The sequence below is a fragment of the Topomyia yanbarensis genome, chromosome 2 (assembly GCF_030247195.1).
Source record: "Topomyia yanbarensis strain Yona2022 chromosome 2, ASM3024719v1, whole genome shotgun sequence".
Lineage (NCBI taxonomy): Eukaryota > Metazoa > Arthropoda > Insecta > Diptera > Culicidae > Topomyia > Topomyia yanbarensis.
In genome coordinates, this window is record NC_080671.1 from 246,082,247 (window position 1) to 246,108,411 (window position 26,165).

The window sequence follows — 26,165 nt, forward strand, 5'->3', positions numbered from 1 at the left end:
CTGGAGCTTTGTTCATTGCTAGGGATTTAGCCACTGCGAGTAGTTCTTCATTCGTCACGAGCCACCATTTCGACCGTGCCCGCACTGTCTCGTAGTGCAGGTGGCCAGGGGCTTGTGGCTCGAGACGGGAAGAGTACTTCGATAATCGTTGCCAACCGGTCCGGAGACCGTTCTGGGGGTGAGGAGCCCCCTTTGGTCTTGGCCATCACAATCCGGTAGGCGTCACCACACGGATTCGCGTTGGCACTCTCACACAGGTTGTCGAAACACGCTCTCTTGCTGCTTTTAATAGCCTTGTTAAGGGCCAATTTCGCAGCTCGAAACACTTCACGGCGGTTCTCTCTTGCATCCTCGGTGCGAGCTCTTTGCATCCTACGTCTAGCTCTGAGGCAGGCTGACCGCAGAGCTGCAATCTCGGCACTCCACCAGTATACCGGGCATCTACCGTTTCTTGGCAGTGTTTTCCTCGGCATAGTGGCGTCGCACGCGCGTTATAGAACAGCTACCAGCGCATCCCCGCTTAGACTGTCGGTGTTGGCCTCCAGTCCCAGGGCCGCGGTGAAAGCTTCGCTGTCGAAGTGATTGGACTTCCACCCGCGTACCAGACAGGGATCTCCCGCCCTCGGATGCTGCACACCATAGTTGATCTTAAAGCGGATTGCTAAATGATCGCTATGGGTGTAGCCTTCGTCTACCCTCCATTCCATGCCTGGAGCCAGACTCGGGCTGGCAAATGTTAGGTCAATCCACGCCTCCACTCCGTTTCTACGGAATGTACTAGCGGAGCCATTATTAGCTAGCACAGTATCGAGTTTCGCAAGCGCTTCCATTAGCGCTTGACCTCTGCTATTTGTACAGCGGCTGCCCCACTCCACTGCCCAAGCGTTAAAGTCTCCCGCTATTACTACCGGTTTCCGGCCCACTAGGTCCGACGAGAGCCTGTCGATCATCTGGTAGAACTGTTCTATTGGCCACCTTGGTGGGGCGTAGCAACTGCAATAGAACACACCATTGATCTTGGCAATCGCCACACCCTCGGCGGAGGGGTGTATTACCTCTTGAACCGGGAACCGTCCCGTTGTACAGATTGCCACCATTCCAGACCCGTCCGACACCCAATTGCCGTTGCCGGCAGGGATGCTGTACGGGTCTGATAAGAGGGCGACATCTGTCCTCGACTCCGAGACCGACTGCCACAGCAGCTGTTGGGCTGCTGCACAATGGTTAAGATTTAGCTGTGTGACTTTCACGGCTTCTTCTTATTAAACTCGCCGAAGGGACACGAAGGTCCGCCCATAGCATGTTTATGGGCTTGCTTCTTAGCGGTGCAGATAAGGCACTTGTGTGCCTTAGTGCACCCCCGCTCTTTATGTCCCTCCTCGCAGCAGCGACGACATAGTTTGCTCCTATCTATGCCTTTGCATTCGTATGCTTTGTGGCCGGACTCAAGGCACCGATAGCACCTATCCACTGAAGGCGGCTGGGGTATACTAATAGGGCATACCGACCAGCCGATCTTCAGCTTCCCTTTCTCGGTTACCTTTTTGGCATCCGCCTTCAGTAGCCTGAGGTAGGCTACTTGGGTGCCAGAGGGTCCATCTCTCAATCGCACAGAGGCCCGCTCGATTGTGACGTCGCAGTGCTCCTTAACGGCTGCGACGACGTCTTCTGCGGTCGTGAACTCGTCCAAGTGCTTGCACTGGAGAGTTGTTTCCGCACCTAGCGACCTGATTTGGGCGCCCTCACCAAGGGCCTCTTGGGCCAAGGCCTTGTATACCGCACTTGATTGTGCGCCTCGCTTCAGCACCAGAAGCATCTCTCCCGTGTTGGTGCGTCTTACGCTACGCACATCCTGCCCAAGGGCCGAGAGACTTTCGGCCGCCTTCATCGATTTTAGGACATCGGCGTGTTTGTCCTTGTCGGTTTTTAACCACAAGGCTTCGCCTCTGTCCTTGGCCTTCTTCGCAGGCCGCGGTACCTCCGGTTTCGGTGCCGGCTTTTTCTTGGTGACCAGCGTCCAGGGGTTTGAGCCCCCTGCCCCGGTCGTGCCGGGTTGCTGGTGCCATCGCTCTCCACAGCAAGGTCACTCTCGCCCTCGCTTACCTCACCCAGGCGGCGTTTGACCTTGACGGTTGCACGCCGAGTGGTGTCGGTTTTGGCACCCTCGCCTGGCGACTTCCTAGGGCGCTTCGCATTCGATGCCGTCTTGCGATTGCCCTTTCCTTTTCCCTTCGAGGGGAACTCGGTCGCCGCTCCGATCGACGTGGCTGCTCCGTAGAAGGTAAAGGCCACTGTCTGTGAACCTCTATGAACCGTCCACCACCCTCTCTGGGAGGAAAAGGCAAACACCTTCCGCCGATTGCGAAACCTGGCCAGAAAAGCCATTGAAGTGGCTAAAAACACGAGTTGGACAAATTTCCTGGAAGGTATTTCTTCTGATTCCACGACAACGGAGCTGTGGAGAAGGGTTAATGCCCTCAGTGGAAAACGGAGGCAACTTGGATTCTCTCTCTCATGGGGTAACCACAATCGAGCCGCTGGAAATCGCCAATGAACTTGGGAAACATTTCTCGTCACTCTCAGCTGACGCAGCCCTGTCCCCCTCGTTTCTGAAACATAAAAGAAAAATCAAGGAGAACCCCTTCGCTCCCCCCCCCCCCCCGATTCCGGACAGAATTTCAATAAACCCTTCACTGGAGCTGAACTGACATATGCTCTCTCCACAGCGCATGGAAAATCCGCCGGCCACGACAACGTAGGCTACCCCCTTCTTCAGAATGCACCCCCGGAGGGTAAGAGAGCTCTATTGGAGAGCCTAAACCGAATCTGGATTGGGCAGCTTATCCCCTCTTTCTGGAAGACTGCATTAGTGATACCTATACCGAAAAGGTGTGAAGGCGCCCGCACCCCAAAAGACTTTCGACCAATAAGCCTGCTCCCCTGTATCGGAAAAAACCATGGAGCGTTTAGTGAACAGGCGCCTGATGTCACACCTAGAGGAAAACGACCTGCTTGATCAAAGACAATTCGCCTTCCGCAAGGGGGCGGGAACCGGCGCTCATCTTGGAGCCTTTGGTGAACTCGTTCGGCACTGGCGGATAATCTGCATGCGGACATCGCCATTATGGATATCGCGAAGGCATATAACACGGTCTGGCGAAGAGAAGTACTCCGTCAGCTACATAGTTGGGGAGTGACAGGCAGCTTGGGAAGATTCTTGAAGGACTATCTCTCCGAACGCTCGTTCCGGGTGTGCATCAGGGGCAGTCAGTCGGAATCTTTCACCGAAGCCAACGGCGTCCCCCAGGGCTCCGTGCTGGCAGTAACACTCTTCCTCATTAGTATGAACTCTCTCTTCGCAGCGCTACCAAAGGGGGTTTACATATTCGTTTATGCGGACGACATCATCCTTGTCGCCGTTGGTAAAACGATACGACGTCTACGAAGAAAGCTGCAGGCCGCCGTTAGTGCAGTCGGTCGGTGGGTCGAATCTGTCGGTTTCAATATAGCTGCATCAAAGTGTGCGATAGCGCACTGCTGCAATACCCACCACGTGGCTACCGGCAGACTGGTTGAGCTCGCGGGTACGCCAATACCATTCCGACGAGAACCTAACATACTTGGCGTAACTATAGATCGCCGCCTGACCTTCCTCCCACAAGCACGATTGCGAGAGTAGGAAGAGGCTAATACGAGCGATTAGCGTCCGGCACCCCAAGTGGAACAGAACTACCGCCCTTCATATCGGGCAAGCCTTGATACACAGCAGAATATTTTACGGCATAGAGATCACCAGCCAGAACCGTAACGGGCTAGTTGACATTCTCTCCCCCCTGTACCATGGTACCATACGCCTAGCATCCAATCTATTACCCAGTACCCCTGCCGAGGTAGCTTGCGTGGAGGCTGGCCTCCTACCGTTCAGGTGGGCAGCCGCGATCACTATTCTTAAACGGACTTTGGGATACCTAGAGAAAAACATCTGGAGACGAATGCGTAATACTGCAAACAGCAAAAGACATCTTTCAGGAACTCGTCGGTTCAGACATACCTCTGTTAGCCCGCTGTCACAGAGTTCGTAACCGCACATGGGCTGAGCGGGGTCCCAACACGGACACCAGTCTAAAAAACATCCTAAGAGCTGGAACACATCCCGGAATTGCCTAGGAAAACTACCACAAACTGATCCATGAGAAGTACACCAACCACAACTTGATCTTCACAGACGGATCCAAACTAAACGACGGGGTAGGGGTAGGCGTCAGCGGTATCGAAGCTGGCCTTGCCTTTCGCTTGCCCTCAACCTGCTCTGTCTTTTCGGCTGAAGCGGCAGCGATCGCTTTAGCCATCACCCGAAAGCCACAGAATATCCCGACGATCATCCTCTCTGATTCACTATCGGTCATCTCGGCATTGGAATCCGGATAATCTCGGCACCCGTACATCCAGGCCATCGAGACCATCTGCGACCCGCTGACCACCATATGTTGGATACCTGGCCACTGCGGGATCAGTGGCAATGAAAACGCTGACCAATTAGCAACGCGCGGAAGACTTTCCCGCAAATTTTTGACCAAGTCGGTACCATCGGCCGATATTATCAATTCATTCATTGCAAAGGCCCTCGATGACTTCATTTCTCAATGGAGGAGGCAATCGGGACATCTTCAAAAGATTAAGGGGAGCCCCGATAAATGGACAGACCGCACCAACAGGTCAGAGCAGAGAGCTCTCTCCAGATTACGCGTGGGGCACACAAAAGTAACCCACCCCCCACACAGTCTCCACCGTCGACCCACCATTCTGCCCAACATGTAACACCAGGACCATTGTAGAGCACATCTTGACAAATTGCTTAGAACTCCAAGATCTCCGTTCGCAGCATCAACTCCTTTCATCAATCCGGGAAATCCTTTCCAACGACCCGGCACGCGAGGAGGCATTAATATCATTTTTGAAAGATGCTGGACTCTTCAATCATCTATAAAACAGCCGGCCTACACGAGGATCCTCCACTTCACCCAAATGGATGTTGGAGAAATTCCCCGTGGTCCAATATCGCTTACGTAAACTCAATCGAACTGGCTTTTAGGAGGTCGCCCGCAGCCCCGTAACTCAATGTTGAATATCATATAAATATTAAATGACATGTGATTATCCCTTTCTTTTAAGGCGAATGACCTATAAGGTTAAAGCCTCGCAAATAAACAATAATAATAAATTTATAGCTTTTGGTCCTGTGGCAGAAACCACCCCATCATCTGCAAGTTGTCTTAGAGTGCATGGGCTGACAATACAATTATCAATGTCATTCACGTAAAAATTATAGAGAAGGGGGCTTAGACAAGAGCCTTGTGGGAGGCCCATGTAACTTATTCTGAGTGTCGCCAAATCGCCATATGAAAAATGCATGTGCTTTACTGACAATAAATTGTATAAATAATTATTTAATATCGGTGAAAGACCACATTGATGTAGCTTCTCCGAGAGAACATCAATGGAGACTGAGTCGAATGCTCCTTTTATGTCTAAGAACACAGACGCCATTTGTTCTTTTTTTGCGTAAGCGAGTTGGATTTCTGACGAAAGTAGCGCCAGGCAATCATTCGTTCTCTTTCCTCTCCGAAAACCAAACTGGGTATCTGAGAGCAAGCCGTTCGTCTCAACCCAATTGTCGAGACGTCGTAGGATAATTTTTTCCAACAATTTCCTGATGCAGGATAGCATTGCAATCGGTCGATACGAGTCATGATCGGAGGCTGGTTTTCCTGGTTTTGGAATGGCGATAACTCTCACTTGTCTCCAGTCACGCGGGACAATATTCTGCTCAAGAAACTTGTTGGATAAATTCAACAAGCGTCTTTTTGCTAGGTCAGGCAGATTCTTCACCAAGTTGAATTTAATTCTGTCTAGTCCCGGAGAGTTATTGTTGCATGAGAGAAGTGCAATTGAAAATTCCATCATTGTCAAAGGCGAATATATGAAATCGGTACTTGTGGGAGCATCGCGAATGATTTTCTGCGCAGGAGCAGAACCTGGACAAATTTTCTTGGCAAAATTAAATATCCAACGATTCGAAAAATCTTCGCTTTCATTAGTCATGTTTCGATTCCTCATTCTTCTGGCTGTGTTCCAAAGAGTACTCATTGATGTTTCTCTTGACAAGCCATCAACGAAGCGTCTCCAATAACTAGACTTTTTGGCACGACGTATACTGTCAAATTTGTTTTGCAAAATGAAATAATTTTCAAAGTTCTCACGTATACCCCCTTTCTGTTTCATAATTTCTTTGTAGGCAATTTGTTTAGCTTCATATGCATCAGAGCACTCTTTATCCCGTCAAGGATTAGGGGGCCGTCTATTTATTGTCATTCCAGGATTGCATTTCGTTTGGGCTTATTCTGCTGCTTCAATAATTAAACCCGCTAGGAATTCATATTCTTCGGTAGGGGGTAGCTCTTCTGTCGAAGCAAGAGAAATGGAAATTAATGTTTCGTGTTTTCCAATCAATATTTCGTGTTAAGTCATAAGGAACATTGATTGAATTCGTAAGGCCTAATTCACTGTTAATTGAAACAACGATTGGCAAATGATCGCTACCTTGGGGGTCAGGTACAACCTTTCACGTGCAATCTAACCGAAGTGATGTCGAGCACAGAGATAGATCTAATGCACTTGTACGTGCAGGAGGTCTGGGAATGCGTGTTGTTTCGCCAGTATTTAAAACTGTCATATTAAATTCGTCACAAACATTGTATATCAAAGAGGATCGATTATCATTGTAGAGGGAACCCCACAATACTCCGTGTGAGTTGAAGTCTCCCAGTATCAAACGCGGAGCAGCCATGGATTCCACTACCTCAAAAATTTGACGTTGTACAACTTGAACTTTGGGAGGTATATATAAAGAAGCGATAGACATGTCTTTGCCTTTAATATTCGTTTGGACTGCTACAGCCTCAATGCCAGCAATCATGGGGATGGTAATTCTATAGAAAGAATAGCACTTTTTAATTCCTAGAAGCACTCCTCCATACGGGGTGTCTCGGTCTAGGCGAATAATGTTGAAATCATTTAAGTTGAAATTAATGTTTGAGGTAAGCCATGTTTCACATAGAGCAAAAGCATCGCTTTTTAAATTATGCAGTAAAATTTTTAAGGAATCAATTTTTGGTATGATACTTCTGCAATTCCACTGTAAAACAGTGATGGAGTCTTTCTCCTTATGAGTTGAATTAACCATTGAAAGATTGATTGCTGCAAGGATGGGCCATTGAGCAATCAGCTGCTCTAAAAATGTTCTAATTGTTGGGAGGAAAGCTGAAAGTATACTCTTTAGTGGTTCAGAAATATTGAATGCTTTGAAAATCCAATCAACAATTTCAGAAAATTTCAATAATCCTACTCCCGGCTGAGGCTCAGAGGAAGTCGAAATTTTATTATTTCCAGTAATGGTGCTCTGTTTGGATTGTACGTTCCCAAAACCGGGCGGAATTGATTTCGGTTTTGAATCGGAATTTTTCGGTTTTGGGCGCAGTTTATCTATTGGTGGAAAAATTTTAAGGCCCTTTCTTGGCAGCTTGGGAAAAGAGGACTGTTTTCTTTATCTGGAGTTTCCGGGTAAAACAAATGATGTACCTTCGCACGCTCCGTCAGAGTCGGACTGTTCCGAAAATAGAGATGTGTAAGTGTTTTCTAAGAAGATGGGTTTAGGGGTAGCATTTTTCAACATTTCTGCATAGGAGCGCTTAGACCTCTCCTTCAAGGATCGTTTAATTTTATCCTCGCGCAATTTATAAATGGGGCATGCAGGGAGCTCATGCGAGTTTTCTCCGCACATTAAACATTTTTCTGAATTTTCATTGGGGGTCATGCATAAATGACGTAGCATTTTAGGGGGTAGGGGGGTACACCAAATTTGTGACGAAGTGTGACGAGGGGGAGGGGAGGGTAACTTCTGTTGTGCGACGTAGCATTAAGTTTAATTTTTTTGGCGGGCATTAAAACCCATTAATTAGAGAAAACAATTTAATGTTCCTCCATTCCTAAGTTGATTTTCACGCGGTTTTTCATTTTGTAAATTTTACTGTTCGCGGAATGGCAGGCTCGCAAAGAAAAGGATAGATTTTTCATGCGGATTTAAATTTCCACATTAGTTAGCTAATATTTCTAACTAGTAGACTTATTTTGGTAGCTGAATTAAATTTTCTTTCGGATTCAATCAAAGAAAATTTAGTAATTTAGTTGAGCTTATGCTTCCTAAAATCGTTGGCAGCTGCAGCTTTGTGAACTTTTCTTCATGCTTTATGACATGTAAAATTCTAAACAAAACTATCCACACTATATTTGTCATGAAATGGGCTTCTTTTGTAGGCAATTTGCTGTTATAATGAAGATGTTGATAAAAGTCGTCAAACATTTTGTAAGGACATATATTTAAAAGAATTGAAAAACATGTAATTTTTTCATCTCCCGGTCACGTTGCGGGGGGGGGGGGGGGGTTTAGAGATATGCTACGTCATTTACAAGGGGGAGGTTAGAATTTTGTGACCAAATGCTACGAGGGGGGAGGGAGGGGTCGAAAATCGCCAGAAAAAAGCTACGTCATTTGTGTATGGCCCCTTGTATGTATCCTCTTGATGAGAACCCCCACATTCGCCACACCGTGCCTTATTGGAACAGTAAGTGTCTGTGTGGCCAAGCTGTTTACAATTAAGGCAATTCTTTACACGAGGGATAAAAAGGCGAACGGGGAGACGAATATTATCGATAATGACATAGTTGGGCAGCGCAGACCCGGCGAAAGTCACTCGAAACGAGTCAGACAGTCGATAAACTTTTTTATCTCCTTCGTGGATACTGAATGCAATTGCTTGCATTCAAGTATCTTTACGTCTTTAATATGGTGTCTTTGAAACGACCAACCCTATGCTTAATTAAGTCATCAACAGTCAAACTCGATTCTGTGATGACCCCATCAATTTCCATTTCCTTTGAAGGAATATACGCTTTATATTCACGCGTAAAAAGCTCGCAAGAAGCAATTGCATTGGCTTGTTTGAGACTACCAACGACAATGCGTATTGTATCTTTATTAACTTTGACGATCTCTTTTACATCCGAGAATCGCGAAGTCAAATCTTTCGAAATTTGAATGATATTTAGCGGCTTTACTTTACGCCTAATAAATACAATCCATGGTCCCGTTAACGACTCTGGGTAAATTTTAATTCAAATCTGGTTTACATTTTCAGCAGAAGGCTTAGGGGGAGGGTCTGTTACTCGTTCTCCCATCTCGTCATCCATTTTACCTAGCAAGAAAAACTATCACAAAAAGGAATGAAAAATATACCTGTTATCTGCTATCCCTTAGTTCACGAAGACACCGGTAGAACACATCTCATGTGTTACGTTGTAAACTCGGTGCCCGTTGTTTGACAATGTGACACAATAGGCCTACCTGTAACACTTCAAAACTCTCTCCGGTTAAGCTGCTCGTCGGTATCACCACCACAAGCGCGCTCTCTCCGTTTCCACCACCTCGGTAGACAAATGTGGCTACCTGTGGCTTGCTGCGAAAATCCCGCTGTCGATGCGGTACTTTTCGGTGCCACTTGTTTTCCTTTTCCGTCGTACCACTTCTGCGGTAGACAAATAGAGTAAATGTGCCTACCTGTGACGCTTCCCCTCTCGTCGATTAGAATTGCCCGACGACACCAATACAATATATTTTTTCTGTGTGTACAGGCACGATCACTGTCGATTTCTGCCACCGCGGTAGGCAAATTCGTCTACCCGCGGTTTGCTGTCAAAACGCCACTTGTCGAGGATGCCGTTGATCACGTCTCCGACGTATCAACTGTCGACTCACACTTAACAAACTGGTCTCTCTCACCCACAACAACGCATACAGCGTCTCGCACTCCGTCGCTCTCTCGAGAACAAAACCTTCCACCTGTAGACACAGCCGTCTCGGCCGGTTGCAAAAACTGTTATGATATTTTTTTTTTCATTTGTCAAAACTATCCTTATTGGAAAAATGTAAATATGGCGAAAATAAAACAAAGATGGATTAAGATGTAAACATATCACAAATCAATTTTTCCGAAACTTAAACTTTTTTACTGTTGAAAATTTAAACAAATAGACGTTAGAGGATTTTTTTTTGCACCCGCTAGCTACTATCAAATATGTTCAAAACAGCAGGACCATTATTCTCCTTATCTACTATTTTTCAAATGGTTTCAGTTTTTGATATATTTAAAATACGCAATTTGTAAATATTTTGCTAAAAAACAATAAACAGAATAGAAAATAAAAATACTTCCTTGTGTGCTGCACCTTTAACCTCAGAGATATGAATCATTTTCTTGTTCTTTATCTCCGCCTGACAGTCAACCGGAAGGAAAGCGAAGCTGCGATGTAGTATGATTCCAAAACAGTTCGGGGAACCAACCCTTGTGACTGCTAGAATAAGCTTTGTGTGGACTTCCTTTTGTACTTCTCCTCTCAAAACCCTCATGACTGCACTTTTTGACAGTCCATTTGGCTGCAATTTTTGACACTTCGCTAGTCTGTGTATAAAGCGACTGTAGCTACTACGATGCATTCTGATACTCATAATGCGAAATATTTCTCAAAAGAAATTCGTCAAGCATCCATTAAAACAACAAGTCACTCGCTGTTTACACAAAACTCCTGGTTGCCAAAACTAGCAGACAAAATAACTTGGTAAACCGTGCAGTTAAATTCACTGTTTTACTCTCCGCGTGTCTTCATTAAAACATCGTCTTTGGGATGAAGTTATTGTCAATGGACATTTCGGCGAGTTTTGATTCGAGTCAACAATAGGAGCCTGCCCTAATCGCTCCTTGCTCCCCCAAACAGAAATATCCGCCCGACGATCGTCTTCCGTTGGTCCTATTCGTTTGACGTTCGATCCAATCGATGATTAATTAGACGGACGTCATGCTGGGATCAACCCAACCGAAAAACGCCAATGAACACACTTAAAATCCATTACCTACCAGTAGGTAATTTTAATTTGCTGTCCTTATTTCACTGCCGGAAAACAAGGGAGAGGGAATGATTTTTTTACTCAAAATTAATGGGATGAAGTTTAGTCGGCTTTGGGCAAAGAGAATAGGGAAAGAGACGAATAGTGTGAAGCCAAAAATACCTTATTGAGCAGACCAATCGTGCAATGTAAATAAACATTACTCATGCCTGAGTTGGAGGAGATAAGTATTGTACTTCTATCAAAAAAGAAATTTGAATTTTCATCGGAATTTAGCTCAATCGTGATTGTAAGGTGCATTCTAGAGTATATGTATGAGTAAAAATAAGCTTTAGAATTATTTCATCTCTTTGTTTCGAAATGCACATCGTTTGATAAACAAATCCATCGATCGACATACGGTTTGTTTTCAAAATATAATAGGAGTCATTTAAAGTGCTGCCTGTAGAAGCGGTTGCCAAAATTCTAGTGTTGAAATCATCATAAAGGGAGTGTTGCCGTTTTGACTGATTTTCACTCTTCGTCTCTTTCACTATTCTCTTTGGCTTTGGGGAATATCTCATAATTTTTGGGTTAATTTGGACTCCCTCTCTTTCGTTTTTCGTTGGAAGAAGTTGGATGCCCAGATTTAAAATTACCTACTGGTAGGTAATGCAAGTTTTCTGTAAAGATAAAATCTCGACACACATGTCAAATGGTCCTAAGTACAAATGAGAGCCTCTCTTTGCTTACTTTCTCTTTCGATTGTTATGGTGTCATCATAAAACTTTTCAATATTATTTCAGGATATATCGTAAAACTCTGATTTTGACTAGCATATTATGCTAAGAGTTAAGGAACAAACGTATAAACGGCCGAGTTATTAGCGAAAGAGAAATTAAACAGAGAAACTGTCATTTGCACTTATGACCATCTGAAATGTTTGGCTAGAAATAAAAATCGCATTCTTCCGTTTTGCAAACCCTTCGATTTCGTGGCTTTGTGTGGAGTTTTCGCACTTTTTATAGTTTGTGATACGGAAAGATCACAAGGCCTTGTTTTGCACTGTAAGTAATCAATTTTCGTCTTTCGGAAGGCCCTAATTTTTAGCAGTTGAGGATCGATTCTAAAAGCTGCAAGAAATCATACTTAAAGACAGTATTTTGTTTCAGGTACACGATCATACCATCTGAAGTAAGTAATACTGACATTTACTCAATCGATTGTTGAATTCAAACTGGAATCCAGACATAACATTTGTAATTCTAAATCAAATTCCGAATGGTTTTAACAGGTAGTTTTGACACAGGATATTCGTATTTAATTTAATTAACTAATGATTACAATATTTGCAGTGAAAAACATACTATTAGATTTTTTCGGCGGGATGACACAGAAAGCAACCCCCAACAATCGATTCCAAACGGCTAAAATAAAACCGGAGTTTATAGTAAATGTATGTGCATTTAAAATGTCGAACAGGTGAGTCGAATTATGTTTGGTTTTATTGTAACGTGTTGATCCAGCAGTTTGTTAACGTACATGCGTCATTATCTGATCTTTCTTTGTTTTCAGATAAACATCTCTTTTGAGCTGCATCCAAATGCCATGTGTCGTTATTACTGCTGGCGGGTAACGATTGTGTAACCAACTTTATCGTTAGTTCTTTAGCTGATGGATGAGGCTGTGTGTGTTGATGTGCTGGACGCAGTCGTGCACAAAATGCTGCGTATTCTTCGTATTCATTGGCTGAATAGCCGTGTGCACTTGCACTTGAACAAGATCCAACAAAACCGTTACACACAAGATGAAAGAAGTTGCAGGGCGTAGGTTTCTATTTCGTCTTAAATTAAATTGGTTAATCATATATGTTATCCAAGAAAATAGTCAGCAAAACCGCCTACAATGAAATTAAAGAAAACTTCATACATCCCGGTTCATTAGAAGTATTATGTATGAAGTGTAGATGCTCCATTTAAAGTTTCAATGCAAACAAACTGTAAACTTTGAGTCGAAATGTAAGTCTTGAAAGCTGAATATAATTTTTTTAAATCAATAGAAAAAACGCTACATTCAACTAAAGCTGTCTTAAATTTAAAATATTGACATTCTAAATTCAACTACCAAAAATTTTAAATTTAAAAACAGAATGGCTTAATTTCCCTCGGCATTATACTGTACCTTGATGTGGTCCGGGAGCTTTTCCACCAAAGCAGTATTACAGTGATTATATCACATAAGCTTGGTATACGATTATTTTCTTTTTAGTTAAGCTACATTGTGATCAATTTTAGTACTTAACTTGGCGACCTTTATTATCCACTGCCATGGTCAAATAATATACAATGTGGGTTTAGGGCCCAATTCTCTCTGCAGGCACCTCATTCCAAACGTACAAACGTGGCCTACGCGATAACACAAACCTGGTCACAAATACGAACCTAAGAACCTAAGCTTGCCTTTAGTTGGACCAATAGAAATAAAAACTAGACAAGACGTCCACGTGCGATCGTTGAAGAATGCGCGAGCGTGCGAATGGCCACACGATTATAAAGATAATGTGTCTACGCGAAGTTGCATACTAGCACACGCGACAAAAACGTTCACATACAAACGCTCGAGTCCTTCGCGATCATCCACGCACGACCACACCCACGATCTCGTAAGTATAACACTCTGGTGACTAAGTGAATGGTTTAGCATTTATAAATTAACAATCCCGGTCTCGAGAGTGAACCTCCAAATGCCCGTGTTCGCGCGATCATGAATCGGTTTCGTCCGGAATCACCTATTCTCGGCCCTAGTCGCATAAGTCCAATGCCTTCAGGTGGACCAATCAAAAATATAATGCTCATATCCACTAAACTATATAAAAATCGAATGTATACACACAAAGTCGCATACACGCGACAAACAAATATAAAAATGCTTGAGCCCTTTGCGACCATCCACGCAACCTATACTCGCGCTCTTTTAAACACGTACTTTTAAACATTCAAACGCAGTCTCAAGTGTGAACCTACAGTCCCCGCACTCGCGCATTCATGAATCGTTCGCGTCCGGAAGTCTATCCTTGATTCCAGAAGTCTAGGTCCATACCTTAATTGAATCAATTAGCTCTACAGTTTCAGTAGGACAACTCTCGAGAAAAATCGGCATATTATTAATACTCAATAACAATACTAACTCTTCTCTTTATTTTTTTTATTTATTTTCGGTCTCATGCGTTATATTCTTGTGATGACCTTTTCGAGCTCATACATCCAAGAAGAGCAACATTGCTGCCCACAATGATTCTTCTCTGCCATCGGACGTCGCCAGGTTTTAGAACAATGGAGATGTATTCTCATACTCGATGGAATCAGATAAGTAGGAACGATCAACAAACTGCAAGTAGTATATTACACATTTCTTATCTTGAAGTATAAAATATTATTCCTATTAAAATATTATTTACAGGCTCCACACATATCTCAACACACACAAATACACAAATGCTTGACAGGTGACTGGGCCAAGTGCATTCACTCGTACGATCTATCATTTCGATGATCGCCTCGATTCTACGAAACCAGTGCACAAGTAAGCTGACATAAGCTAGTCTCATCTGGTGAATGCATGTAACCTGGAAACCCCAGACACGACAGGACGAGACGGACAGACTGGACTCGACGGGGCCTAGTTCAGAGTTTTTGGGCATTCTTCAATGCACGGTTAGTGACCTAAAAAAAGAAACATTCGGCATGTTATTTTTCCTTTTATTGTTGTATCTTGAGTTGGGTTCATACTGATACTCACTAGCACAGTCAATTGCATATTCTCCCATATACACTCACATCCAAAACGCGCAAACGCCCCTAACTTTCGCGATAACACAAACCTGGTCAAAAACGCGAACTTACATTACAATTTCAATCATCCACACACACCTACGCTCGCAATTTCGCCAACATTAAAACACCCCTTTACTTAAGTGAACTTTTCAGCACCTATAACTTTACAACCGCGGTCTCAAGCATTAACCCACCACTCGCGCGATCATAGACCGGCTACGTTCGGAATTCTCTACTCTCGAGCAGCCTGGACTCATGCCTTCAGTTGGACCGATCGGGAATGATGCTCACCAGACAACACGTTCCTCTACCATACACTGAAAATGTCTGCGCGCGATCGTTCGAGAATACACGTGAATGTGCGAATGGCCACACGAATCTAAAATCGGATTTATGCACGCAAAGTTGGAGACACGCTGGCATTCAAATGCTCGAGCCTTTAGCGATCACACTATTACACAATTAGTAAACGCCCACGCTAACCCAGACAGATATGCACTCCTGGACTCAAATGCTAAAAACCACACCTTCCACGCATACACCACCCAGGACTGAACATTAGATTCATACATACAAAGCAACAAGTAATTATTACAGGTATTCGTCTGGCAACCGGGGGAAGTACATCTCAAACGCAGAACTTATCATTTCAATGATGGCCTTGGATCTGCGTTGCCTGTGTTCAAGGCACCATAGCTTTGTCCGTCAGGTCAAGGATGTATGAAACCCGCTAGCCACCACCCTCGGCCCTAGCTGCCCATAAAGGGATAAAAAAAAGCAGAATGGCTTAATTTCAAAACCGACATTTGTTGAAATCAACTGAAGAAAAAACTAGATTCAACCAAAAAATAGCTGATTGTAAGGCAAAACACTTGAATTTAGAGAATATATTGATTGAAATCAACAGAAAATAGTACTAAATTCAACAAAAACTGTAGTTGAAAAGATGGAGAATGTGTCTCCGCTAAAAACACAGCATCTTTTTCTCGCTAAATCAACAGAAAAAACAGAAATTCCAACTAGCATTTTAGCTCTATTCAGAAGGATCGAGAACAACTAATCAAAATCAGCAAAACGAGAATTTGCTTAGTTGTCCTAAATAATAACTAATTGAATTCAGCAAATAAACTAACGAATGCAGAACTACTAGCTATCCGAGAAGCGCTAAAATACGTACAAGACGAACAGCTATGCGAAGTGGTAATCAAATCGGATTCGAAAAGGGCGTACGAGGGCATCCTCAACCAAGAAAAAGCTAACGACAACTTTCTAATCTTCGATATAAACAAAATGAGAAACCATCTACAAGATCGTATAATTAAAATTCAATACCAAACCACATAGATGTACGAGGAAATGAATTAGCAGACCGAGCAGCCGTTCAAGCAACGAAACAAACACAAGACATGTCCGAAAGTCTAACACTGGGGGACACACTAGGGTTGGCCAAAAAAGCGATGTGGGCTAAGTGGACACGGCTGCATCAAGAAATGTCACACGAAAAAGGAAAATATCGATTCTAACTATATAACGAACCGGAGACCAGCGTTCGGTGTAGCAACATGAACTTTAACACATACGAGAAAGCAACATTATCAAGAATCAGAACTGGCCATTGTCTAACAAAAGATCGTAAGTACAGATGGAAATGGACTGATAATGAAAATTGCGAAACCTGCTGCACGAAAGAGGACATCGAACACATCCTGTTTCACTGTGCGAAACACAACACCATAAGAACAACATACGACATACTAATTAACTGGAAATCACTAAATGATATACTCAAAGATAGCATCGAAAAATAGTATAAAATGATAACAAAATACCTCATGGAATGCAAAATACGAATATAATCTCAGACAATATATCAGATAACATATCAGACAACACAACATCGAAAAACAAAAATTCGAGCCATAAACGACGGCAAGGTGGATCTACAAAGGTCTTAAGATTAATTAATTAATTAGCAGAGCCAAAAACAACAGCAAAGAAAAAAACACAATAAGCAGGGTAGTTTGGAAACAATATTTGAATATTTGGCTATTTCTTCACCACTAATTGAATACAATGTGAAAACCGGAAACGAAATCAAGTCATATAAAAATATCAATTGCTTCAAAACTACGTTAAATTCATACAATTTTCATCAAAAATGTCTTTGCAAATAGAAAAGGGAGAAAATTCAAAAGATATTTGAAATATCGCTGCTACATTTTTTTTTAAATTCTAAACAATTTGGATAATGATCGTGATTTTGGGTATTTTTTCTTACTTTCCTGATGTTTGTCTCCATCACATTAATGTTCAAGTTATTTTGTCATGTCTTAATCATCTAGACGCCACGTAAGTTTCAGGATCTGATGAGATCCCGCTTCTTTTCATAAAGAATTAAGCAGCTGAACTGATCTTCATTCTGCTTTCGCTTAAATCCTGTCATTTACCAAAATGAAAACAAATTATTGGCCATCGATGAAAAATCCGATATTCGCAATTATCGTGGGATTGTCTTTCTTGCAAGCTTGCGACATTTACTGGAGAACAACACGAAGGAGCAGGCAGCCATACAACACAACTGACGGCAGCTGTCGACTGTTCGTTGCTGCAACAGCAGCGACTGGAAATGTCATGGATCTCATAACATTATCATACGGGAATGTTATGTTTGTTCTGTTCCCGAATCCGAGAAAGACCCTATGTGGCTAACAGCTACTCTTTCTCCATGCTGTGACCAGAGAGCCCTACAGTTCAGCTTACGCTACGCATTCTGATTCGTTTTGCCATTCGGCGCTCACCAAATAATAACACGCAAATGCTACAGCATCGCATAGCTGCACAGTGGGACGAACCCCGGACGTCCATATATGAAGCTATGCGATATTCTCACTGGTATTTTTCTTGTATCAGCTGGGCTATCAGAGATATTTTCGCGAGATTTTAGGTGATTTGAGCGTAAAATCATTTTTGACAGCTTTTTGAAGGGCATAACTCAAGTAATTTTTGCATTATTTGACCATAGGACCTACATACGGTTATTTTCGTTTTTTCAAAGAAACGGTTGATCTTATGCATTGCATTACTTCACCAAAATTATCCATATGATAAAATTACATCGTAAAATCGCCAAAAATAAGTCACTAGGTGGTTTAGTTAGTGTTTAGATAGCTGTTTCTCTTGAATTTTTTTATTGAATTCGAACTTCTAATGCGATAACAACAACAACGCCCGTGAATGCCCGCGATCACACTATCCTCATTCGAAAGCTTTTAATTTTCTCTTAAAAATGAGCCTATGCTAGTTTTGCGAAACCTTGCGATAAGCAGTCAATTTAAAAAAAATGAATGCAGACGCACTGATATTGATATTGAAGGATGGTTTTTTAGATGGTAAAGGTATTAAGAATATTTAAAAATCAGTAAATATTTCCAACCATCTGAAATATGTTATGAAATGTTTCTGGAACTATTTCTTGCTAACTTATGCAAAAACTGTCAAATTGAGTGAACACAGTTGAGTTCTAGTCATTTGGTGAGACTATTTTGATCCGAATTTGCATAGCACTGATATAGCTTAATTGTATGCGATATTATCCAAATAAAATAAGACCATTTTTAAATGAACCATACGCGAAAAAAGGATTTTGGATTTATTTTTATTTATGGCATGAAATAAGCAATCTCCCTGCCCTTTGGCTCAGTAAGGGGAATGGGCGCGTTGTGCCAGATTGGTCGAGGCACAATTCGATTGTAAGTCGGGGAATGCTTAACGCGCAAAAGTGCCTGAGCCGATGGCAATCACTGTCAAGGATCAATCGAAGACTTTGAAATGGAAACATGTACCTCATTAAAAGCAGTTTAGTTTACATTGTCATAATTTGCCAACTGCTTCGGGTAAATAAACTATAATATAATATAATTAATAGTAATTAATATTCAAATGTGTATGTATCACAAAATATGAATAACCATGTTCCTGTTTCATGTCCGTGGAACCATACTGAGTGGCCAAAATAACTTTATTTATCCATAACACTCACCTTTTTCCTTTCTATATCGTTTTAGCTCTGCTAGTGTCGCACAAATCAGCGCCCTCACCGGAAGGCTAAGTATGGGAGATCTGTTGATATCCCTTTTAACCCGGGAGATTCGGAAACAATGAAGGAAACAATGAATAGGATGAAGAAATACGTGTATATATGTATGTGTATGTGTGTATATATATGTATGTGTGTATGTATGTGTGTATGTATATGTATGTGTGTATATGTATGTGTATGTATGTATGTGTATGTATGTGTATGTATGTGTGTATGTATGTATGTGTGTATGTATTTTTTTTTTAGAGAGCAGTAAAAAAATTTTCAGAAAAACCCTGAGTGAGGAAAAATGTACAAAACCCCATTGTCAGGAAACGGGTTTGGGCTGCCATCACCCGACCCGCTAAAAACCACTGCTCTTGCCCAGAACCTGATTCCTCCCCGGCACTACCTTACGGCATTACTTCGGGGAGGGGTTTTTATGTGCATAGCACACACTCTAATTCAACTACTTACTAGTTCGTTTCTTCCGTAGGGTTACAGCCCCACTCCTCTACACACCACCAATTCTCTACCATCCACACAGACTGGCAAGCTCTGCATGGCAGTCGGAAAGCTGGCTGTGAGTCGAGGCTTAGTACTCCTCCCCTACGAGTACAGTCTGAGCGGCAAACTTCTGACTGTCTAATTCACCGAGCCCTTCGGCTCGCTTGTGCCGGTTAGCACCGCAACTCCCTTCTCGCACCATTCAACGCCGTTTACTCTTTGAGCACCAGACTTGTTCGCGAACTACTCGGTCTAGTCCCCGACGATGGACCTAGCCTACTCCGATGGTGAATTCCCCGGCGAGAGAAGTTCTCCCGAAACCGAGCCAACCAACCAGATGTCGAGGTCAGTTCGGCGATTCCGGTGGAGCAGAGCGTCCGGTTCGCTGATGCCCCGACGACCTGCGACTGGTGGTATTTCGTCGCGGTCTACTCAGTCTAGTCCCCGGCGGTGGATCTAGCTTACGCCGACGGAGAGTTCCCCGGCGAAGGAGGCTCCCCCGGTACCGATTCTTCTTTTGTTTTAGCACCACAATTTCACGAGCCCTTTGGCTTCCTCTCGTTCCGTTTAGCCCGATCTACTCGATCTAGTCCCCGGCGGTGGATCTAGCCTACTCAACGGGCCATACAGTAGGTGCTGAGATCTATCCGGCGATTCCGGTTGGAGCGTAACTTCCGGTTCACCGGCGCCCCAACGACCCACTGCTAGCTCTGCGACGCGGTCTACTCGGTCCAATCCCCGGAGGTGAATATAGCCTACTCACGAGCTACCCGGAAGGATGTCGAGGTCGGTTCAGTGATTCCGGTGAAGCTTGACGTCCGGTTCTCAGGCGCCCCGACGACCCAACTCGGTGCTACATCACGCACTACTCAACTGGTCCCCGGCGGTGGACCTAGTCTACACAGTTGGAGAGTTCCCCGGCGGCGGAATTTCTCTCGAAACCCGATTTGCGGTTTCTTGTTGGTCTCTACGCCACTTCCTCTGCAACTCGGAGAGTATGCTCGAGACCACTGTTGACAGCGTCCCAGGTATGTTCGTCACGGCACATCTCTTCGACGATATTGTCCACTGTCGTACCAGGTATACCCCTACGAACTTCTCCGAATCTAGGGCATTCGAAGACCACGTGTTCCGGTGTATCCTGCACGGTCGCACAACCCGGGCAAAGGGGTGACGAAGCATGTCCAAACCGATGCAAGTACTTCTGGAAGCATCCGTGCCCGGACAAAAACTGCGTCAAATGGAAGTTCACCTCTCCATGCTTCCTATGTACCCAGGCCGATACATTTGGGATGAGTCGGTGGGTCCACCTTCCTTTCTCCGCGTTGTCCCACTCCTGTTGCCATTTAGCCAACGAGTCCGCTCGATCCTGTCTCCTAGCATCACGTGCAATTCTCCGCTGATAGCATTCTACGTCCTCCGCCAGGGTAATGCAGATGGGGATCATCCCGGCGATAACGCATACTGCCTCCGACGATATTGTTCTGTAGGCACTCGTGACTCGTACGGCCATCAGTCGGAATGTCCTGTTTAGCTTTTCACGGTTCCGCTTGGTTTTCAGCGCAGCACTCCAGGCAGGAACCCCATATCGGAGTATCGATGACGAAACAGTAGATAGCAGACGTCTCGTGCTGCTTCTCGGACCGCCGACGTTTGGCATGATTCTCGCTATTGCGTTCGTTGCCTTCGCCGACTTTTCACAGGCGTAATCAACGTGGTTGTTGAAGCTCAACCGGTCGTCGATTATAACTCCCAATTGCTTCAATGCACGTTTCGATGCAATCACGTACCCTCCCACGTCGATCTGCATCCGTTGGACCGATCTGCAGTTACTGACCAACAACACCTCCGTCTTGTGGTGAGCTATTTGCAGCTTGACCCCGTTCATCCAGCTCTCGATCGCGTCTATTGTCTCCGTCACCGACACCTCCACTTCTTCAAGTGTCTCACCCATCACCGTTAGTGACACGTCGTCCGCGAAACCTACGATTTTCACTTTCCTAGGCAGCTGCAGCGTTAAGACCCCATTGTACATCCCGTTCCAAAGGGTTGGACCGAGAATGGAGCCCTGAGGAACGCCCGCTGTGACACGCAATGACTTCTGTCCTTCGCTCGTCTCGTACAGTAGCACTCTGCTCTGAAAGTAGCTCTTCAGGATCTGGCACAGATAGTCGGGAACCCTCATTCTATGCAGCGCTGCAGCGATGGCTTCCCAGCTGGCACTGTTGAACGCGTTCTTCACATCTATCGTGACCACAGCGCAGTATCGATCTCCTCTTCGCTTCTGTTTAGATGACTTCTCGGCACTCTCGAGCACTATCCGAATTGCATCCACTGTCGATGCTCCTTTGCGGAAACCAAACTGCATCTTGGACAGTCCGCGCTCACCTTCCGTGAATTTCGTCAACCTGTTAAGAATGATCCTTTCCAGGAGTTTTCCGAGTGTATCCAGCAGGCATATGGGTATGTACGAGGTCGGGTCGCCAGGTGGCTTCCCTGGCTTCGGCAGCAACACCAGCTTCTGGACCTTCCACCTTCGGGGAAGTTGCCTTCATTTAGGCACTTCTGCATCACTATCCTGAACATGTCCGGATATGCCAGGATCGCAGCTTTCAGTACCACGTTTGGTATTCCATCCGGACCAGGGGCTTTCTTTGGTTTTAGGCGCTTCGATGCTTCTACTAGCTCGTCGTTAGTCACTTGCCGATCCGTGTTTGTTCCTTCTTCCTCGTCGTGCGGTGACGGTGGCCATATAGTTGGATCGTGCTTCGGGAAAAGACCCTCGACGATTATCTTCAGCTTGCTCGGACACATTTCGGCTGGCGTCGTCGGACCCTTCATTTTCGCCATCACGACTCGGTATGCGTCACCCCAGGGATTGGCGTCTACTTCTCGGCATAGCTCCTTGTGGCACTCTGACTTGCTAAGTCTGATCTCCCGTTTTAGAGCGGACCTAGCTTCCCGAAACGATGCCTTATGCTCTTCTCTATCTGGTTCCGACCTTGCTCTTTGGGCCCGCCTTCTGGCTCTGAGGCAAGCAGCGCGTAACGTACTAAGCGTCTCGTTCCACCAGTAAGCTGGACGCCGTTTGTTGCGTGGTTCCAGTTTTCGCGGCATTGTGGCGGCTTGTAATCCTTCTTGTTAGGTCAGCCGCATCCACGTTCTCGGTCCCGCCGTTCGGCCGAAGTGCCTCAACAAAGAGGTCTTTGTTGAAGGCTTTCGTCTTCCACTTCCGTTCGCCGGTCATCCTTCTCTGTACTGCCGCGGGGTTCCGTTGACCGATACGGTAGCGAATCTCCTAGTAGTCACTATGCGTATACGTTTCGCATACTCTCCAATCCATGTTCGCCGTCAATGAGGGACTACAGAATGTGACGTTTATGATAGACTCCCTCCCGTCTCCGAAATGTACTAACAGAGCCTTCATTGCACAATCGTACGTCTAACTTCGCTATAGCTTCCTGCAGGATACACCCTCTTGTGTTGGTTACTCTACTGCCCCATTCCACAGCCCAGGCGTTGAAGTCACCACCAATGACTACCGGCTTCCGATCGATCAACTGCTCGGTTAACTGCTCCAGCATTAGGCTGAACTGCTCTATTGTCCACCTTGGGGGAGCGTAACAGCTACATACGAAGATGCCGTTGATTTTGGCTATCACGAAACCCTCATAGGAACGTTCTACCACTTCTTGGATAGGGAATCTTCCCATTACTTGTATCGCTGCGGTTCCTGATCTATCCGCCACCCAGTTACCGTTATTAGGGGGGACTTGATAAGGCTCTGCGATCAAAGCGACATCGCACATAGTTTCTGTCGTAGACTGCCACAACAGTTGCTGTGCGATATCACAGTGATTCAGGTTTATCTGGGTCATCTCCATCACCGTTGGCCTGCAGTCGCCTTCTTGTATGCTGGGCATTTAAAGCCACCCGTCTGATGGTCGTTTCCTTCCGCTGGGGTGCAAAGCAAGCACTTCGGCCTCTGCGTGCAGTCTCTCGCAAGATGGCCCGTCTCTCCGCATTTCCAGCACATCCCGGATCTGTCCGGGCCTTTGCAAGCCCCTGCTAAATATCCAAAGCCTAAACATTTGAAGCATTTCTCTGCTTGTTTGTTTACTCGTGGGGCGGCTCTCAGTAGGCATCTCGACCATCCAACTGTAACCTTACCTACCTCCAGTGCCTTGTCTGCAGCGGTTACCGGTAAACGTATCATCGCTATCTGCGTTCCTCCGTATCCCTTCCTTAACCGGATCGTCATGTGCACCTCGCCCAGTTTGCACTGCTGCTTCATAGCACCTCTCAGCTCGTCTTCCGTCGTTATTTCGTCGAGGTCTTTGCACACGATTACCATCTCCGGGCTTAAGGCTTTAACTTCTGCCTTTCCACCCATTGATTTAGTTATAGTCTCCTGCAAGGCAGAGCTACTAGTCGTAGTATTCTTCTTAAGCTCGAGGAGCATCTCATTTTTTTGGGTACGCCTGACTCTTAACACGTTTTCCCCCAAATCTTTCAGCTCCGGGTCCTCTCTGACCTTTTTGAGCAGTGCTGCGTACGTAGTCTCGTCATTTGCTTTGACGAGCACGGCTTCTCCCTTAGGCGCCTTCTGACGAGCCGAGGGTTCTGATTTCCTCTTCTGCTCCCCTTTTCGCTCCTCCTTTTTTTGCTGTTTCCCGCGTTTCTCCTTCCGACCTACAACGGTGCTCCAGCTTTCACCCTGTAAGGTGGCGTCCTTTTCTTCGGCAGCAACAGCATCCTCGAGCGTCTGCCTCTTTGACCCGCTTGGTCTTTCTTCTCCTGGCGAGGATCTTGTCCTCTTTGGAGTTATGGGAACTGGCGTGTTCTCCACTCCAATCTGCCTCTCCTTACCCTGTTTCGGAGGGGCTAGGAGGATAGTGGCCTTAGCCGACGCGGATGCTCGCTCAGCTGAATCTGCCCTCTGCGTTGCCGTATCGTACTCTTTCACAGCAGACAGTAACGCCTTCCGGATTTTGATGACCATCTCCTTAATGTCTTTGTGGACATTGTTTCTCATGTCCACGAACTTGTGGAGCTCCTCCACCAAGTGCCTCGCTACCACTACCTTTGGCGTTTGTGGGGTGTAGCTCATTCCGCTCTGCTCCGGCTGTTTTTGTTGCTGCTGTTGCTGTTGCTTCGGCTTCCCCTCCTCCTGCTCTTGCTGGGTGACTTCAGCTCCTATTGGTGGTGGTGACCTCACCAACCCACCTCTGGCAAACGGATTTGCCGTGCCTGCTCCATTTATATCGGTTGCTTGTTGTTTCTCCATTTTATTTTATTGGGTCCCAACTCCGGGCCGCTATCTCCACTCGCTGCACATAGTCGCCTCTCGCGATCCCATGATTATCTATGCTGCCGAAAAGCAGCAGTGAGGTCATGCAAGGGTTGACACCATCCCTCATGGGGAGTAGTGTTCAGAGCCGGATCGGCGTAAATCGGGAATGCTTCAACCGAACCTAGTATCACCAACCAAATGATGGCGAGTTTCGAACGTACCCGGAGACCTGCCAGGGTTTTGTTGGAACGGAGGCAGCCATGCTGTTAGCCCACTCGCCATTTCAAGTCGGTGTCATCCTTCCTTACTCAGGGAGTAGAACAGCACGCCTGTCAGCCCGAAATCGCCATCCTTTTCGTCATCCGTGTCCTGTCCGTTGCCGTTCGCCATGGCCAGTATACCATAATCAAGATGTTACTGGCGTCGATCCTGATGTGCCGGTTGGCACTCCGGTTGGGCTAGAGTGCTTTTATTGCCCAGATCTTAGATTATTGGAATCTTAGGATCTTAGCAGAAGCGGCACAGACTCGCTTCGTCGGAGCTGCTTTCGGAGTTATGGCTTTTTTTAGAGGTTTAGAAGAGCCCAATCTTAGCCCCACCATATCCTAGCAAAACTCCCCAACTCGCAGTAGGGCTGTGGAGGGGGGGGGGGGGGGTTCGTTAGGCCCCTAGAGTCCTGTCCTTCCTGTCCCTGCTGCCCCCCAATGTGTGTATGTATATATGTATGTATGTGTATGTGTGTATATGTGTGTATGTGTATGTATATATGTGTGTATGTATGTATATGTGTTTTGTACCGTGTAAGTCCCCGACACTTGCTTACGGATCGTCTCTATATCAGGGGAATAAAACGCGAACGATAACAATTAAAACAAACTATATTTTATCGAACACATTAAAAGCACGGTACAACTTTATACAGGACGTAAACAAACTGAAACTGACAACCACAAAAACATTTCATTGATGCGCTTATCAGGCATCACACATTGACAGCTATGCTGCCGAGTTAGAGCCTAGCGCTGAACGGGGTACTAATTAATACACCGCGATAGGGTTGACCTCAACATCTCCCCTCCTAATAAAGGTGGTACGGATCAAACCTGTTCGGCGGTCTTCGGGTTCGTGAAGAACGTCTAGGTAGATTTACCACGGATTCGACTTCGATGGCGGATTCGAATTCAGTTGATGTTGATGTTGTTGATGTCGATGACGTTGATGGGAAAGCCGAGACTTCCTGCTGTGGTGTAGACGACGCAAGCGCCAGCACTGAACCTAGCAAGGTATGCTCGGGACTGGAGACAGGTGATAATTCAGATCCGCACGCAACAAGGGACGGTGCTGGCGTGCCAGAAGATTGATTTGGTAGATTCCAGGCACCCAACAGGATGTCGAGCGGTAACGAATACTGACGAGAGGTGGCTTGATTGGCAGGTTGCTTTGGTATCGAGTCGACAG

The 26,165-nt window shown here is 45.3% G+C and overlaps 1 long non-coding RNA gene across 1 annotated transcript; it reads left to right on the forward strand.

The window, feature by feature from the left end:
* Positions 1-11,293: 11,293 nt before the first annotated feature.
* Positions 11,294-16,945, forward strand: LOC131683035 (uncharacterized). The gene is made up of 4 exons (XR_009304336.1): positions 11,294-12,063; positions 12,169-12,290; positions 12,352-12,478; positions 12,572-16,945. It is a non-coding gene; the product is annotated as an uncharacterized LOC131683035 (long non-coding RNA).
* Positions 16,946-26,165: the final 9,220 nt, after the last annotated feature.